This window comes from Excalfactoria chinensis, chromosome 14 (assembly GCF_039878825.1).
Source record: "Excalfactoria chinensis isolate bCotChi1 chromosome 14, bCotChi1.hap2, whole genome shotgun sequence".
Lineage (NCBI taxonomy): Eukaryota > Metazoa > Chordata > Aves > Galliformes > Phasianidae > Excalfactoria > Excalfactoria chinensis.
In genome coordinates, this window is record NC_092838.1 from 8,131,799 (window position 1) to 8,152,217 (window position 20,419).

The 20,419-nt window shown below is 39.4% G+C and overlaps 1 protein-coding gene across 20 annotated transcripts in view; it reads right to left on the reverse strand.

Moving 5' to 3' along the window:
* Nucleotides 1–20,419, reverse strand: part of RBFOX1 (RNA binding fox-1 homolog 1) — a 584,605-nt gene that overhangs the window by 474,453 nt on the left and 89,733 nt on the right. The window lies entirely within an intron of this gene.

Here is a 20,419-nt window from a genome sequence, read left to right on the forward strand (position 1 = left end):
TTGTCTCACATTAGCTCTAATAAGAGAAGACTTGCAAACCACTTTAAGTGTCAGAAAACTGCAACAATCACGGGCATAGGCAACAGTTATGCTCCTCCAACTTCTCTGACTTCCTGCTAATTCATTATTCCCTTTTCAGATTGCTCCTTTATCTAACTCACAAATATCAATGCCACAGAGTATCCACCTTTCCAGGGAGTTCACGGAGCCATTACTGTGATAATTATCTGATTCAAAGATAGATTAATTCCCCAAGCGTAATTTGCAGTTCCAAGATAAGTAACTAATTTTGATTCAATGAAATTTGAATCCTTTAAAAACAGTGCTTCAGTTTAAGGATAGAAAAGGCAAAAAAGCCCAACACTGTCAGTCTTCCTACAGAAATTTTCTTCTATTTTCATGGTGTGGCTCCAGAAGAGAGCAGATGTTATAGGAAGATGCATCTGCAGATGCTGTAGGATGGCCAGTGCTTCCTTTTGATCAGATAACACCTGAACGAATGACAGCAAGAGATGCAGCAGCTGTCTCCTGGATAAGCAGGTAGAACACTGTGGTCCTGACTTGGTTTAAGCCTCCTGCAGTACTGCCACTAGCAGCATTAGATTTGTATGGGAGAATAACATGAAATACTGATTCCAGCAGCCTTATCAACTAGATCTGCTCCAAACACTCTCCCTACAAAGTTCAGCACTATTTATCAGGCAGGACTGGTTCTGTATCTTTATTCAGAGAGCTACAGCTACTTGTTCTGAGGGTTTTTTATACTCTTTCCTTGAGACAAAAGCAGCAACTTCTTGAAATCTAGGAAGGATGAAAAATGCAGACTGAACTTTCTGAAACAGCACTTCATACTGGTTTGTCAGATACCGGCTAGAACAGAATGACTTTAAAAGTCTCTACCATTCCAAATACAAACACTAGTCTGAAGCACATGGTGTGACCGCATGAGGAACACGTCTGTGAAATGCACGTGCTGGGGGCTGTGAACTGCATCAACAAAAGGGCATGTTACTGAGAAGTCAACACTGAGATCCAGGCACTACCTGAGGTGACAGCTTTCAGACTGGAAATTCCTGCCTCTACTAAAAGAAGTTGTTGAATATCACACCTGGCATATCACTGGGGACTACTACTATCATCATCACAAGAAATTTTAGCTAAAATGATCAAGAATCAACAGAACATCTTCAAAGACATAAAAAAAAAGATGATAATCTGCTTTTACTTGCAATTTTCATTAAACACAGCACATTTATGCCTTATTTGTCTAATTTAAAATTGAGCGAATCACCCAGTCACTGATGTCACAGAATTATGCAGATAACAGTGTACTAATGTGTGTGAATTACCTAGGAGCCAGCTCCAGACCTCCTAATTCCAAAGCAGATAAATTATCAGGTATGACACTTGTTAAAATTCAAAACTGCATATGTTTACTGCTCTCCCAGTGTGTCAAAAATCAATTATATTGATGTACTCCTACAATCTATGAAATCCAGCAATTAACTTGCAAGCTTACCTTCCAAAAGATTAAAGATGCACTGCTGACTCGAGGCTTTCTGATTCATGACACGCAGCTCACACCTATTCGTCACTACGTTACACTTGTTGGAGGGTAAACACACGACTTGAAGTTCTCTCAACCTTTCTGTGTACAATATGGTTATGAGGAAGGGAAAGGAATGGCATACAACCATACTAAAGAAATATGAATATTCAGATGAACTGGGGTGATCAAATACAAGTGTCCATAAAATTAATATGCTCAAAATTATACTTCGTTTTTTAATACAGTATTCAAACCCAATCACTGAATACAGAAAGGAAAGGCATCACTTTGGTTTTCAGAATTACTTTACCATGATGTGCTACTATGAGCCCTTCAGAATTTCACAACAAAAGGAAGAGTTCAGACAGAGAAGGCACAACTGCTTAATCTACAGCGGTCTCACAAATGTGTCCTTCATGCAATTGTAAACATAAGGAAATTCAAGTTTCTAAGCCATAATCTTCACCACCCTCAAAAAACAGAAGCCAAGTACACGTTGCACACAGTTATCACTATTACTGAAAGCAAAGCACCAAATCTGTCCCATCCTTCTGGCCAGTGTGCCACCTACATTAAGGAACTGACCTCTGGATCATGTCAAGCAGTAAGTACAGATGTACACATGCCTTCACACAATTGAAACTGAACAGTATCTTGGCATAGAACCAAGCACCACAAATCTGCATGCAGACCTTCTCAGTTGTCATCTGCCGTCTCCTTTCACACAGCAGGTGATGGATGTTTTACCACTAATCATCTTTTTGCCAATACCTTCTCTCCTCTGCAATAAAACACTGACAATTTCTTAAAAAGAAGTGCATGAGATCAAATATATAGGAAATATTCTTAAGACCTGAAAAACTGCAAGCTTGAAGCTTTTATACAAAAGCTCCTTTTTTATGTTGTCAATTTGAAGTGCATTTCATTTTGGCCTTTGCTTCCCTTGCAACCTAAGACCAGCACAAATAACTTCACTCACTACTGGTAATACCATGCTTCCCTTTTCCCCAGTATCAGCACAGGTATCTAGGTCACTATAAGGGGATAAAGTGCTTATAAAAATAGTCATCTTCCCCTTAGGATTTCTCTTTTCCTGGATTTCATCTGGGCTGTGACCTTGGATTGACTTTAACTGCTGTTATCCCATCTTCTTCACTCCCATTGCCTCTAACACATACACAATGACCAAAACAACTTGAATATTACAAACAGCCAGGAATCTCACTGCTCAACACACGTTGTGCTATCTCTGTTTTTGAAATGACTCCATAAGTTTACTGTAATATTTCTTAAGCCATCCAAATTCAGGAAATAAACAGAGACGACTGAAATTAAAATGAAGGAATGCGTCCTTCAGATCCTCTTATCATTTGAAATCTAAAGTATTTAACAAGGAGCACATCTCAGGATCATAAGTAAAAATGTGATAGATCTAAGGAGTATTCTGTTCTTTGGCTGCAGTAATCTATCTGGCATTTCACGTTCACCGTCCCTTTAATAATATCAAATTATTTTAAACAACAAGCAAAATGAAAGCAGCCACCTGTATTCACTTAGCAGAATTAGGTAAATAGAAGCGTGCTATTATAATGAGGCACAAGGTCTCCGGGGCTCAGTGTCTGTATAGTGTTTCTTTGAAACAGAGGTATCTTGAGACACATTGAACTCTTCATCCCTTGGAAGTTAAGCTTGGATCTTGTGCTCTTGATTCCCCACACCACATTCTGCTGTGCCCCCTACAGCTGACCAGCCCAAAGGCTGGTCCTTCTGAACAAGCAGGTAAGGTTCTTCCTCCTGCTCACATGGGAAATGGGGACTTGCAAACATCATGGCTTATTGGTATCAGGAGCTGCAATGCCACCGAGGAGCTGTGCCAAACCATGAGCCAGAGGTACCAGCGGTCTGAAGCTGCGGCGACTCATCTGCTCATCACTGAGCACTGCCACATCCATCAAAATGAGACGGACAGGAAAACGATTCTGGCAATTGTGACCTTGCCTGCTGCAGCTGGAGCTCAGTCACCACGAGCAGCTGTGGCCCTGCTCAGCAGCTGTGGTCCTGGCAGACACGGGGCTGCTGGCCATGGAAACCCAGACAGTCAGACTAATGAGGGCCAGCAGTTTCCGCGAGTGGGGAAAAAATGAAATACAAATGACACACTCAGCAGCATCTAAAGAGTAATCTGTCGCTGATTCAATATCGCCCTGGCAAAACTTCCTGCCATCCAGTCAAGTCTCTTTTATTAAGCCTGCTTGTGAAGAAGAGGAAAAACATGATGTTGGAAGAGAGCCTTCATTTCCTGAACACGCAGGTTAGACGCTTTGTCAGGATTGCCATCCTGGTAATTCAGAGGATAGAGAGGGAAAAAAAAAGGTAATAAGGGAGCAGTTGGTGCAAAAGCAAACACTCAAAGCACAGCTTAAAAGTACATTAGTAGCACACGTATTAAAGTAAGTTGGAGTTTCAAGGGAAAAAAAAACATGCTCTTCAGATGATACTAAGCACTTCCCTGCACTGACGGATAATTCTGTTATTTGTGACCCGCCACGCCACTGCTGCTTCTATATGAAATTACATTTCTGATATAAATTTTAGTGACAAACACTTCCGTGATTACAGACCAAAAGTCAAAATTTGCATTTAAATAGATGTATTAAAAACTCAGCAGCACAGGTAGAAATATGAAATGCTGTTTTAAGGGACATTTAAATAGGGAACATGAGCATAGAAGGGATTTTCTTCTGAAATGATGCAAACATTTCTGGCTTTTAAATACCATTCCCCAGTCCGATTCAAAGTCAAGTGCTCCTGCAGCCCCGGACTCATCTCAGAGCTGCAGAACCTACTTCCCTTTTCATCTCCATATGCTGAGCTGTAGGAACTACTTCTCTTTTCATCTTTCCACTGGAAATAGCCTTATTTATTATAAATAAAGTATTGTATCCGTAGTCCAAGCCCACAGTTCCAGCACCTTGCAGCCCAGGTCATATTATACCGCTTCCTCTCAAGCTGTTAACTCATGTTTGTTCACAGAGGTCACCACAGGCTAAGCTTTGGTTATAATATTTCCTCCTTAACGGCACAACCATTTTTTAAAGAGATTTTCAGTATCCAAGTTAAAAAAAATTAACTACAGACCAAGTAATTCTCCCTCTCAAAAGCCTCCTCTGACTTAATTATATTTTATTGTGTGTCCTTTTAATCTGCAATGCATTTCTGATGTTAAAGAAACTGTCCAGCCTTTCTCCTCTGTCCCTTTTCTCACTGTCTAACCTTCATTTGCTGCCTATTGTACAGTTTCAATTTTCATATCTGGTCCAGATTTGATTCCAAACCTTGGCTAAATTCTAACTCTATGCTTAAAATAGACACTTAAACCTTGCCAACACATCGTGCTGAGGTCAGGTATGCAGCTCCTCAGTACCAGTATGGGTCGCTGGTGCCCTTTACAGTTCCTCTGGGATCAGCAGCACGCATTCTCTTTATATAAACCATATAAATCATTGCTGTCATATTTTGTGTTTCCATCGTGTTGTTTTGGTCTTTCTTGACTGACAGGCATTTCAGTCCAAAGGATAATACAACATGAACTACATTACCATTACACTAAAACAATCGCCTAACAGTCAGTTGGACAAGTCTGTACCTAGTTTAGCTGGACAGCCTGTTATGTTTTTACTGCCTTCACAAACACAGCTTCTTTCCACAAAGAGGGAATGACCAATTCTTTATAGACTCACTTTTTAATTCCCTCTCTAACATCGCAAGATTTCAGACTTAAGTCACATGACTTCTTCTGTCACTCATTATTCAAGTAATAAAACTGTCTATAAAACTGTTACAGAATCAAACAGACTATTAGAAAAAAATAAGTGTAAGCACAGCACAAAAACATGACTAAATGTCCATTTTTTGGGGTATTTTTGCTGTCTCCTCCAGAGGTTCCTTAACCAAGGGAAAACATGGGGTCGTTGCATGGGAACACAAAGGTCAAGCACAGGCAGAGATTAATTACATCAGGATTTCCTGAGAACTTCATAGCAAAGTTTTCTTATATCCCTACTTAGAAAATCCCTGAATTACTTCAAGAAACGTTCCTCAGAGTATTTAGAAATACAAGGAACAGCACACACGAAAACATGCTATCATTTGTTGACTCATTCTGCAATACCATACAGCCACACTACTGGCACCACAAGCTTCCAGTCCTCTTCCCATAGCAGAGATGCTCACCAGCCAGTTCCCTGCAGTTTCAAATGGAAATAGCACAGTACAACACATCTGAAACACTGATAGTACTCGTGATATCTTAACAGTCATTCTTGTATACCAGCAGCTGTTAGCCCACAGAAAACCTGAAGAAGAGTTAAATTCCCTGTAGCAAAATTTCTTCCAAGTGCCTGTCAGCTGACGTACTGTCAGAACCAGAACATCCCTTTTTCATTAAGCATATTTCAGTTTTCATAAAGACTTATAAAACACACATCTACATTTTTATATACACATGGAATAGCTTTTTATGGAGCACTGCAAAATACTTCAATGGTATTCTTACAACATAACACCCAGGGCTAGCTGCAGGCATAGCCAAGGCAGGGAACTGTAAGGGAACGGGCTGCTGCAACCTGCTGGATGCTGGGCTTTGTCCTGAAGCAAAGGCAGCAGGAACATGATATGGAGGCAGACATAAAACACAGGCTATGCCATGCCAAGCCCCAGTCTGCATCAGACTCACCAAGATACCTCAGCAAGGCTCTGAGCTGTAAGAAACAGAACTCAAGAGGTCACCCAGCAGCCCACAACCCCTACACATCCTTCCTGTATAACACATCTTCTTTTCACTCCATTTCCCTATACTGCTGAGGCAGCTTAGAAAACATAACCCCATTTTATCTTACACACGTGGTTGCCCACAGTGACCTCTTGCTGTGCTGAGTGCTATGGAATAATTTCATATTATGTCCCAAAGCGCATTTTTTTCTCAGTTGTACATCTGCTATCATTCTATTCCACTGAATGACAGTTTGTTAGCATCCTATGCTAGAAAAATACTTTCTAAATTGAGTTCATAATGTAATAAATCTTCAGAACTGCTTCCTATCCTGTTTTTATTCCCCATTTTCTAGAGGTTTGCTTGCTTTTTGGGCAGCTGTTGCACATGCGGCAGTGCTCTCCTTGAACCCATCAAAATAAACTCCAAGTATATGTTGAAAGATTTTCTTTTCCCTTTTATTTATTTTCATGGATTGTGATTCCTTAATAACACCGTCGTTCTGTAATAATTTTAATACGTAAAAGAGAGCTTGGATTTTTATTTTATTATTATTATTATTTTTAAGTCTCACAGGACATGGTTAATTTAGAAGGCAGCTATGAGTTTCTAATGGACATTAACTTAAAAGTAAAGCCCACAGAAATTTCATCTCTCCCCTCCAGATTAGCTAGAATATTCTTCTTCATCATTTTAATACCGTTTCCAATAGCAAATGATTCTGTGTATGGCTATACCTTCACCTGAATATACAACTATAAAAGTTAACTTCCGTTATTTAAGAAACTGGTATCTCACCAGGCAAATTGTTTGTGGTCTCCTGCTTGCTCTTGTCTACGTTAGATATTTTCCTTAGCTATTCAAAAAGTACTTAGTAACGTACAGGGTTTGGGCTGTGCTCAAGTTTACACTGCAGCATAAAGTTCTGGAGAAAGTTTGTCACTTAACCTGCACTTCATACACTCTGTGTGTAGAACAACAAAATCTTGTTGTCACGCTGCCCTGATGCCATCCACCTTGAGGAGGAACAGCTGTGACTGCCCACAGCCTCCACTCCCCATCACACCAGAGGAGTTGGGAGCAAAGGACTGAAGTTCAGCCTGAAAGAAGGGAATCTTTACCTGATTTCTCCTCGTGTTCTGCAGAGGAGGACAGCAGGGGAGTGGCTGGCCATGGGGAACTGCAGACAACAGCAGCCAGACAAGGTCAGCACTCCACAAAATGCATCCTTCACCTGGCACTGATCCTACCGACACTGGAGTAACTGATAGCTTGTTTCAAACTACTTGCCTATCATTTCCCTATGAGGATTGCAAGGAAAAAGAAAAATGCCTCGTAAACAAAGCCAAAGAGAGTGATGGCAATGTTAGACGTGCTAGCTCACAGCACCAAAGGTCAGGAAATACCCATTCCTCATCTTCCTGTCTATCACAGGGCATGATCCAAACCACTTAATTGGCAGACAGCTGTAAGCAAAGGGATTTCTGGATTGCTCACTTACTGTGCATGTTCTACTAAAGATCACATACAAATTGAACCACAGAGCAGAAAAACATCTGTAGAGCCATAGATGTTAAGATCAGTTTTAAGAAATGATATTAAGCAGATTGCAATTTCAGCTACTCATCAGTTCAGGAATTTCACCCCAGAAAAATATTCAACTAGAAGCATGAAGCAAGGCCTCTCCAGAACTGATCAGGGCCCAGGACTGAACTGTTGCACAACTGTCATGAAATAACAGCTTATTTATTTTTGAATTAAGGAACCAGTAGGCCTCTGGTCTAAAGATAATCCCTTTCTGGGCTCCTTCAACACAAGAAGTTTGGTTTTGGTCCACAAAGACAAATAATCTTTCCTCCTTCTATTTCCCCTTTCCCTTTCTCAGTTCTTGTAACATCCTCATCCTTTTGAGAGCAGAGCATTAGTATTCACCAAATGTATCTTTGAAAAGGTTTAATCTCCTAGCAATTACTGATATGAGAGTTTCATTATATGTACAGTATGATAAATATTGAAGAGGTCTCCCAGCTGTTTTGATCAGCTTTAATCTAGGCAGGCACAATAGCAGCAGAGATGCCCCAGCACTGCAGCCAGCACGAGTCCAGAAGGACAGTAGCCAGCACTGGGTGGGAGCCCTAAGCAGATGTCCCTGCAACTGTTGGAGCTTCTGAACAGAGCATGGTGTGTTAGCCCACGCCACATCCCAGTTGCTTTTAAATAATAAGAGCCCACTCTAAAACACAAAGCTATGCTCACATACTGAAAAAACTAAAGCACAGAGAACCTACATGGCTGCACAGTAAAGAGGCTGTATCCACACCTGTGTGGTCAGTGACTTCGGCTGACCACAGTTGCCACCAACCTTCCCTCCTCCTCTCCCCCCTCAGCATAAGGCAGAAAGAAAATGCAATGAAAAAACTCAGGGGCTGAGATAAGGGAGATTGCTCACCAATTACTGCCACAGGCAAAACAGACTTGGTTTGGAGAAGATTAATTTAATGTATCACTCATTAATAAGAGCAGAATAATAATAACTAAAATCAAAATTAAAAACACCTTCCCTCCACCCCTGCTTCTTCTTCCAGGCTCATCTTCAATCCTGGTTTATTTCTTTTTAACCTCACTCTCCCCCCAAGTGGTACTGGGGGATGGGGGGGGTCTGTAACTCTTAGTCCCTCCCTCTCCTTCCTCATGCTTTTTCCCTGCTACAGCAATTGACAGAACCAGAATGGTAGAAAATTCTTCCTCCAAAAGCAAAGATCAATTTCTACTCCAATCTACAAGCGTGAGATGTGAGCCAATAACTTTACTGAGAAATAAGGACTTCTTGGCATGCCCGGATTTATCTTATCAGTCCAAAGTATTTGGACTGAGTATTTAGGTTTCATGCTGAAGGATGCTACTTTCTGACTTGCTTTTTAATCCTATGGCCCAAGGAAGTGTGAAAACAGCCTCATGAAGTCAGCTTTAACAATACTGAGCTCATTCTCTCCCTTTTTGTTTCTTTCTTCAAGCTTTGATAATTCTCACAAGTTGCACTAAAAGCAGCCATTTGCAGTGAGAATGAGAACACACCAGAAACAACTCCTTACCGTGAAGCTTTTCTAAGGTACTAAATATCCATCCCATTACAAATTACATGTCACTTGTTTCTGTGTCAGCAGAAGGTGGTCCATGAGACATAGGTGTCATTTTCTTAAGTTTAATAGGACAACCAGACCTGAACAATGTATTTTACATTATGGAGAAATATTTTACAGCAGATGCTGGTAGCTGCAATGTCATGGCTTGTTGAGGCACACTAGTAGTTGGGAGTTTGGTGTTGTTGGCTGCTTTGCTTCTAAACCAGAAACTAGCCAGGAAACTCCAACACAACTCAGAGCATCTCCACAGAAGACACTGAGCACACTTATCTGTGTTGTTTATCTCTATGCTGTGTGAGAATGAAAAAGAAATTATGAGACAAAGCGCTATTTGTGTCTCTTACACATAAAACTACTAATAGCTCAACCCTCACCATGGTGCCTTGGCTCCTACAGTTTTATCATTAAAGATTTTGGTCAGACAGCTGTGGTGACAATTATCACATAAATTTACTGAGAGACAGGAAAAACTAGAATGTAAGACAAAATCTCACCTCCAGCAACTAAGTATAGAACTCTATTTTCCAGTAATGCTTTCAGACCCGACAGCAATGATGAACCAACTTTTTTTTTCTGGAATAGTGCTTAGGCTATAGAAAGAAAGCCTGCTAGTCAGTGCCATTTACCCCCCAGTATTCAGCTTTTATCTGCTGACCTGTCACAATAAAACAATTCTGAAGATGTATTTCAAGATACAGGTGATTAGCACAGCAAGGAAAGCAGCAGAGTGAGAATTCTTTTTCAGATAAGTGTTGCTTGCAAGCAGCACAGGTAGGAAAAGCAAAGGAAAAAATAATAGAGTTGGCTACAGTAGACTACAGCATTCAATGCTTCATTTCTGTTTTGTTGTATTTTTAATAAGGCTATTCCATTTTAATAGACTTCCAGTCCCACTCATTGTATCTGTTGTCTTGTTTGTAGAATATTTTCTTCTCATTCCAATTCATTTTCAAGGCAACGAAACTGAAATCTACCCTCTCTAAACTTGAAGCCTCCTTGTTCCATCAGCACCCTGATAAAGATCGGCTTCATAAGTTTAAATAATAAACCTGAAACCTACTTTTAAACTAAAGCTTTTCATCCCTTTCCTTCATGGTAGCTTTTTTGTCATCTGGGGGAATTCAGTGCTCTGTCCTCCCTGGAGCTTCAAAGAAAGCAGCTCCTCAGCTTTCTTGGGCCTCTTTAAAAGTTAACCCTGCTTTAAGCATTTTTAATTTTGGTCATTTTCTGAATGCATTACATGACATCCCTCCACCAGGCCCTCAATCCAAGGGAATGCCAAGGGACTCCCTGATAATTTACTCTTTGTATTGCAGTCTGCAGCAATCATTCCAGAAAGCACCCTTTTCTGGGCTCTTCTAACTCACATCTTTATGTGGCATCTACCGGTTCCTATCTTCATAACGTCAAAAACTATTTTTCAACCAGAGAGTCAGGGACTCAGCTGAAAGGTCAAAATAGTTTGTAAAAAGCTCATTGTGTATTTGATATCACACCAGACGAAAATCTGGAGCTGTATCTTAGAGCAGAGTTCTCCGAAAAATTGATGCCTTTTACCCTGGAGTACATCTACCATTGGTTTGATGTATTTGTTTATGCACTTTATAAGAACTCTTAGTTCAATAAACGCTGCACAATCAAACAGCGCGCTTTTGAATTATGCAAAATTTTATTATACATATTGTAAATAAAGTCTATGAAACATTAATCAACTTTCAAAAGCTTTTGGAAGAACTCTGTGCAACGTTTTCTCTTTGGTATCCTTGCAGAATTGTTAAGTCTGTCATTTGCGAGTATAGAGAAGCTTGGTTCTCCAAGCTCCAGCTTGGTTTGCAAACGTGTATTGCATAATAGTTACATAGCAATTTTCACTGGAAAATAATGAATAGACTTCCTAAACAAACTTAAGAAAGCACTACAGAAAATAATATATATCAAGTAAAAAAATAAAAATAAAAATAAAAAATAAGAGAACAATCAAAGCGTGAGTAAAATAAAGAAGTATAAGCCTTACGTTCTAAATATAACCCAGGATGAACTGCAACGCGCTGCAAGCACACAGAGGATTTCAAGCTGATATTTAACTTAAGAGTTATTACATTAAGAAACCTTCACTTTAGTAGGAGGAAACTACTTAATGCACAGGATTACCATAAGGAAGCAATTTAGCTCTACTCCACAAAGATGCACCTGAAACATCTGCACAAATCGTGCACACTTAACAAGTAAGAAAAAGTTCCTTTGAAATATTCCAGCCTATTGCAGAAGATATGCACGTATCCATTAACTGACCAAAGCTAAACGTTTGTCATAGCCCAGGTAAATTATAACCCAAATACATTTCTGACTGGTTGCCAGGTATTTCAGAGCTCCTGCCTAGGTTTTCTCTATCACTTCTTAAGCTTATAATTCCTGAGGGGAAAGCATGACTATGGTAGAAGCTCCATCTTTTTGAGTTTTGTTTTCTTGCTTTGGTAAACCTTCAACGCAAGGGTTCTATTATTTAACGCAAAGGTATCTATTATCTCTTCTATATTGCAAGAGTATCTATTATTTAAACAACCCTTCATTTTACAATTACTTACAGTAGAAAAAGGGTGAAATTTTATAAAATCTTGCTGATATGGAAAAGTCATATAATCCATAATGAAATGGCAAAGTCAGTTTATTGTAAACTGAGAAATCACAAATATTGACAGTAAATTTAATTCTACCTAAATGCCTGATTTCTCATTGGCAAGAACTCTGTTCACAAGTTTTATATTGATACCATCAACAAAACTCACAGCACCACCATCTCCCATATTTTTAGGAATAATGGGACGTAAAATGATGCACGGATATAGCTTTCTGCATACACCTATGGGAGGATGCCTGCGGCCTTGGTTTTCTCTGACAAACTCAATTACAGAAGCATCTATCTCAACCCAGATTGACAGAAATACGTTTCAAATACATCTTCTACATTATCACATTTTTCTACATTCATCTGAGCATTCTGACTACAAAAAGGAAATTATTTTAATTAAGGGATTAATCAATTAACATTCAAAATAGCTGTTATTCATCTACAGTTGACAAGTGTCTTTCAGGAAGTTAATTTAATTTCCTTCCCCAGCCCCCCATCAGAAAAGGTTATTTTACCTTATGGGAATCTATTCCTAGCCCCACAGTGCTCCACTAAAAGCCAGCATACCAGCCAAATTACTGAGAGTTGGCTACTGCTAAGCTCCAGCCGGCCCAGCTGTAGATAATTTTAGCAGTCACAGATGCAGCAACAACCACTGGCAAACCTGATATATCAAAGGCTCTGAGTTCACTTCAGACAGATGTTCTGGCAAAACAGCAGAGTTTTAAGATATTTCACATAAACAAAACCACCAGTATCTGCTCAGGGACAAGAGCTTTGCCCTAAAATATATTGGTAATGGTGATAAATGGTACCCTCAGTATCTCATGTATTTTTTCCTCCAACAAGAGTTCAATATTACTTTCTCACTCCTCTGATCCATTCCCTTGTGAATCTACCCCAAGTATTTGGATAGTAACTTTCTAGCTTCAGTTCATTTGCACTTAAGATAGTCATTATATTTCATCAGATTTAAGTATAACTTGCTAATGAGAGGAAGTTTACTTCTGCTGATTCAATAACACATCACAGATAATGTTGGCATTGCCGATCACGCTCATGTAGGAACAACAAAGGTCTTTGTAAAATTGAAGTTCGTTAAAAAGCTGCATTCAAAAGTAATAATAACGATGCTATTGTCTTGATTTTACTTGTGTTTTGCTCCTGAATCTTTATGGTCATTTCTTGTTTCTCCCATTTTTCTCTATTTTACAATTTACTTCACATTTACTTGAAAAAAAGAGGCCAACCAAGCTTCCTCACGTATAAAACAAGATTTCTCATGTATTTTGTCGAACTCAGTTACGCCGGTGCCAAAAAGCAAAGGACGGTGGCATCTATCACATACATAAAATTTATCCATATCTGTTATTGATCCTATGATATTTATGATATCCACCACAGAGTGTCAGCCTCCTCCATTTTACAGCTCACTGTTAATGTTACACCAACACTCAGCGGTTACCAGCAGGTGGAGGGATGTGGATGTGCTGGACAAGATGCTGAGGGGTCTGGAACATCTCTTATGTGAGGAGAGGATGAAAGAGCTGGGGCTGTTCAGCTGGAGAACAGGGGGATCTCATCAATGTCCAGAAGCACCCAGAGGGAAGGTGCAAAGAGGAGGTGAAGCCAGACTCCTGTCAGCAGTGCCCAGTGCCAGGACCAGAGGCAGTGGGCACAAATGAAAATACAGGAGGATCTCTGAGAACATCAGGAAACAACAGAATTACAAGAACATTAACAAGAACACAATTAATATGAGGCATTTTTGGAAGATAAATTTGAATGCTTTTGCCAAACTTAGAGATGCAACACAGCTCATGAAACTTTACTCTGTTTGCAGGAATGCAAAGCCAGAAGAACCCACAATATTAGATTTTCTATCCAAGACAAGCAACCTTCTAACAAAAAAATCACTTCCTTTGAAAACATTACCGTATCTGGACTACCCAGTAAAATAGCTGTCTTCCAACATAATTAGAAGTTACTGATATCAAATAACAGTATTTTCTCAGTGGCAATTCAGACAAAATAAAGACTGGGTAGTTTAGTATCAGATCTGAGTGAAATCGCATCCTTCCCTACTGAACACTGAGATGAGGTTTGCTTTACAATCACAGCTCTGATTTTGTGTAAACACGTATCTGACCTATTCTGATCTGAACTGGAGCCAGGCTATCTCCTGGAAAAACCAAATACAAATCTAAAGAACACAGCCGAATTTAGATGTGCAGAGCATAGTCCTACAACTCAGAACACAGTCTCACTGCAAGTAACTGGCTCCAAGCACTGTACTGAGTCTGCAAGGCCTCAGGGCTGAGCCTCATCAGGATTGCTTGATACGAGTTCCCCACCAGAATCCTAAAAATTTGCTTTTGCCTTATTTAGCTGTAACAGCCACTGTCCTCATAGACAGGTAGCTGTGCACAACTCAGTTCACAGCTGGTTATTTGTGTGGTGTAGACCTTTACACAAACAGGCTGTGGTACTGCTTGCATGATGCAGAGCGCTGGCAGGGTGGCAACCCAGGGCACGGGGTGAAGGGAGATGGTGACGCTGGGGATCGCAAGGATTTCAACAGCTCGGCCACAGACAGACAAAGAAATGCAGACATAATGAAATCATGGACACAGTCTACAAGTGTAGGTATGACATTGATACTGTGCAGTTTATTCAATCCCACTGGGATTCTTCAAAGCAACAGAATATTATTTATAGGGACTTCTTTCTCTGCACCACAACCTGGAAGAACCTCTCTTTCTAATAAATGGACTGGGAATAATTTAAGCTTTGTGAATACAGAGGTAATCACTAATACCTCAAGTATACGAATAGTCCGCTAAAATGCCATTTTGACTGGATCAGTCTGACATTGCAAGGATAGGAAAACAGATTTTGACATGTTTCAGATTCTCAGGAATTCACCTGACTGAGAAAGGAACCTCTTTGTACTTGCTCATACAGTTCACCCTTCTGCTCTTCTTCCTCATCTGCACAGCTTGGCTCAGAGCACAGACCTGCAGTCCTTCAGCGTTTTATATTCCCAATCTAAGTGCATGAAGTATTTTCTGCACTCAGACCCTAACCACTGCACCTGTGCTAACAGAATACACTTATGAGTGCCTCTCACACAACAGCCAGCAGCTTTGGATGCAAACAAGTGCTCTGCTGCAGACAGGCTATAGCTCAACAAAAGAGATTCCTATTTTTTTCCACTGCAGAAGCCCTTATATCTTGTTCTCTCTCTCAAGAGGGACTCAGGGCCACTGGAGAAAACAAATATTTCATTGTAGAACAGTTCATTTTCATATGCCAATCACACACACATACTGAGAAAACATACAGAAGATAGTTTCTCATTTTGAGTTTTACTATTATTCTGCTATTTATGATACTAGGAGCATTAAAGCTGCTTTTTACACTGGATCAAAAGCAGTACAGCAGACATTACTCAGATGTCCCCACTACATTTTGTTTCTCTTGCCCTTTTACAGATATTTCTTTGGAATAAAACAAGATGATAGAGAACCTCTCAGTGCTGAAGGCATAACATGAACATCACTTAATGACGTATTCAAATACCACCTCAGTCCAGCAATTTGATTTCAGACACGTTTGCTGGAATAGCAAAAAGAAAGAAGAAAAAAGGCTATCATTTCTAAATACTTTCTGGTGTACATCTATGAAATAGATAAAGAACTCACAAAATGTTTAGATCAGTTAAATCTCAGAAATATTTCTCGTGTTTAAGATGATAATACCAGGCTAATGGCTTGTTGAACCTTAGCAGTTCATTACAAACAATACTAACAACAAAACTGAAAAGCATTTCATAGTGAATTTGAGGTTCAAATTAGATGCTTTTAAGTATACTTCATATGGGAGAAAACCCAAATTTAAGGACTGTACCATTTGTTTTAAGTTTAGAAAACAGTGTTTTTGCAAGGCACTCACTGTCCATCACATAGTTATTCATATTTCTGGTATCTGAAATACTGAGTGGCAAAGCTACATAAAATAGCAACATACAGCAAGAAAAGTTTCCCTCATCATTGCTAGATCATTTCATTGAGTCTGTGATCCTTGTCTTACGAGTCATATCATTATCACATCAATATTCATATCAATAACAATTTCAGCCCATCACTTTTCTCGCATTTCGCTCAGGTATCACCCTTTCCAAGATAAAGAGCCTGAGCTCATGTCTCCCCTGGATGGAAGCTATTCAATACCTCCAACCCTTCCTTTCATTTCTCTGTATGACGCCATTTTGGGATACAGTGTACCCAAGAGCTGCTTACAGTGAGCACATTTAAAACTAATGCAAATCCTAGCAGGCAGTCCTATATTTTCTGCACTGACGGCCTTTCCTGAAAATTACCAAATATTTAATTTGCTTTTTCTGACAGCTGTCAAGCATTGAAATACTGCTTCAGAGAACTCCATCCGATGTTTCCAGGAAAGGATTCTGAGCAATAACAGTCATTTACTCCTTAAGAACAAATTTCCATCCATTATGAAATTCCAGAAGTGGATTTTATGCTGTTACTTAATCCTTCAGCACTTTCCTATTCAGTCTTAGTTTTGCCTGTCTTAAATAATAACCTCAACATCAATTCTATCATTCTATCTCCTGCTTTTCCTCATAGCTACGTGTTGGACTAAGAGTGACCAGCCTGCTAACAACCTCGTGAAGAAAAACAAACATTACTGCCTGGATGATAAGACTCAAGGAACCAAAGCATCTGGAAGCAATATGTCATGCTAAAACTTTCTTTTGAGTTCCAAGGACCCTGAGTGACAAAGTAATTGATTCGTACTTCAATATCCTAACCCGGCTTATACAAAAGACAGAAAACCACCTTCCATTATTTTGGCTCTGAAACTTTTATTACTTGTAGACTGTTCAGATCTAAAAATCAATACCACACAACAACTTGGTCTAGATAAAAGCATAATTTGAGAAGAATTTCAGATCAATCTTTTCACAGGGTTTTATTTTACTGGGTTGTTTAGCTGTGCAAAACATCCTTCAAGATAAGGAAAAAATAAATAAATAAATATATATATATATATATATATATATATATATACCCCACCACTTTTTCTTTCTTCCAGATGTGCTCATAATTTCTTTTTTTCCTTTGGGGTGTAGATGAAGCAAGAAGGATCATCATTAAGAATGAAGAAGAAAAGCAGCAGCTTTATGGTGTATGTTATGTTATGGTCTGGCTAGGATATAATTAATTTTTGCAATGCAGCCTGTATGGTGCTATGCTTGGGATTTGTGACTAAAACCATGCTGGCACCACAAATGCATTATTGCTGCTGTCAGCATAGTGCTGAGCAGTGGTTTTGTGTTGCTGTTTTTATTTGCTTATTTTTGCCCCCCCCCCCCCCCCCCCCAAATCCATGCTGCCTCCCCAGCAAGTAGGCTGTGGGTATGCAGGATGGCAGGGGACAAGGCCAGGAGAGCTGATCTGAACTGACCAAAGAATGTTGTATATCACACAATGTTCTCTGCAATAAATGCTCAGAGAAAGAAGAAACAGGGTATTGCTCTCATTTGTGACATCTGTCTCCTCAAGTAACTGTTGTGTATGATGAAGCAGTGATTAAGCATTATCTGAAGGATATTATTTTCCATCCCTTTTGTAAGAAGATCAAGATTTAAATGAAACAAGCAGCACATCCACCTGTTCAGTGGAAAGTAGACAGTTGATATTTTCATTTGTAGCTTGCACAAAGCAAAAAACTCGTCCTTTGCTGTACTTTGTTAGCATTTTGTTCATGCCTCTCAGGCAGAAATCCTTCAATCATACTCAACTCACCAGATCCCCATGGTATGCTACACTGATTTGAAACAGTGATTTGCTTTACTTTACATTTTTAAAAGACTTGTTTTAATGAGGGAAGGAATTGGGAGAATCTATTTTCATTGCAATAATATCTGTGAGTATTTATCCATTAATTATTTTAACATGATAACAAGTTCAAAGTGAAACACGGCTTTATAATGACAGAAGAGCACTTGAAATGCCTTTCATTTAATGAATACAGGCTTCTGAAAGAAGACAACTGTCCCTAACGCTGAAGTAATGATGAGACTTGGGATGGACAGAATACTTGCACACACGTATCTACATCCATCAGGGTAGAAAATGTGGATCACTATGGCAGATCTTCCAATGGATATGCCTATTAGATTAACATGGAGAACCATCTGCTTTTCATCCTATTACCTTAAAAACTTACAGCCAAGGAAAAGTGCCAGAAGTAATACTGGATCACTCAACTACAGTACATTCACCAACAGCAACTATGTACAATGCAACAACTAAAACACCTGATCAAGACAGCAAGTATACAGAAATTCCCTCAAAAGGCATGGCTAAAAACATCTTGCACAATGCGGATAACGTAGAAAGTCACATTTTTTATCCTGACATGCCTTCACAGAACTTAAGCTGAAAAGCCCAAGACAGACAGCTTACTTGCCATACAACATAGCTTTAGGTAAGTGTAGCTGTATAGGGGAGGGCTACAGACAGCAATTGATCTTTCTAAGTAAATCACACAATACAAAAAACAAAGAATATCTGCTGCTTAACGGCCCAGCCTCCTGAATTGGGATACCAGTTAAGGATCTTCCATTTCACAAGTGAAGATATACGTTTGGCAATATATAGAAAATCAATCCTATTCCCCATCTTTCACTTTATCCAGGCTTTGGGCAGCCAGAACATAGAGATCATAGCATGCGTTATTGCTTAATTCCACTCTCCACAGTATTCCTTTCAGAATGACTTCAAGTTTGACAGCAGAACAGGAGAAACATTCTAGCTAAGGGACTGAACAAGAACTCTGCTGATCAAGGCTTTATATTCATTTCTACCAAAAATTCCTATCCGGTCACACTTTGTGCTTGGTTCCCCGTTGTAAATTTGGAACAATTCACTTTTGCCTCTGACAGTTATTTTTAGTTGTTTTCCAGAAGTGTCTGTGATTGCTTTACTGGTTTGCTCAATGCAGTACAATTTTGATTGCCCTTTTCTTTGGTAGCATAGACACTATTATACAATCAGTGTAAGCTGAAAAGCCAAATTTGTTTAGTGAAATATGTTTCACTACACAGCATTCCATATCTTAACAAACCTGTGTTGGACTCTTATTGCTGTTTTTAAATGTGCTAAATAAGAGGACGGGACAAACCATTCCATAATCAGTAATGTACTACATGTGTACACCATGTCATGGGTGACCAGGGCATAACGCCCAGCCATATGGTGCACTTAAGAGCCAACTCATCTACATCGCCTGTTACCAGGCAACATGCTGGACTTCAGTCTCAGCCTGGTAAGAAAAAAATGACCTCTTAGCCCCAGAAGTTGATTGATATTCATCGTGCCGGTTAGGTTACAATCACAAGGGAAAATAATAAAATCAATTATGCACATGGAGATTTGGAGGCATTAGACCTTTCCCAAATTCCAAATGAGTATTTTCTTCTTCTTTCTTGTCGTATATCCCAAATCTCTGATTTATCTTCTTGAAAGAATGTGAATATCTTTTTCTTTAAGTACATTTTTAAATAGTAAAGCAGTATATTCACAGTAAAATTAATGCCAGCTTCCTAAAAACGTGCTGGTAATTATCTTGGGGACCACTGTCTCCCACAGGTTGGAAACCTCAACCCCACTCTTACATTCTTTATTACCATTTTTCTAACAAAAGCTGTCAATTGTGTCCAATTCTGCTCAGAATTGTAAAGTTATTCTGTGATAGAAAGTAGTACTCAAGAGGGAAAGAGAAAAGCAACAAGCATGCTGAGCACTATTTAAATCTGTCTTCAAGATGAACAAACCGTTTTCTTATTTTTGCCTTGCAGACCAGGGAGTTGCCTTGAAATATTAAAATGTTGTTTCAAAGACATTAAGAGCTAGATTGTGTACAGTATAGGAGAGTAAGTGTAAGACTCTTTATTCCTAACAAGGACTGCAAGCCAAATTCTTTCACAGACACTAAACTGTTGGGGCAGAATTCAAGTACTAACACTTGTTATGAGAAAAGTGAGCCCGCACCACTAGTTTATCAGTCCACGTGCAACTTCCTCACTATACACAGAACAAAGTCTAATTTAAAGTATATTTCAATTATTCTGTAAGCCTCCATACAGAACTCACTGTAGCCACACGTGCAACTCCTATTGCTGCATCACAGGATAAGCCATGCCTATTACACAGTACAAAGATGGAGCAATGCATTATTTTAAGCAGAGGATTGCTAACAAATTTTTGTGAAGTACCAACCACACACATCAAGAATCA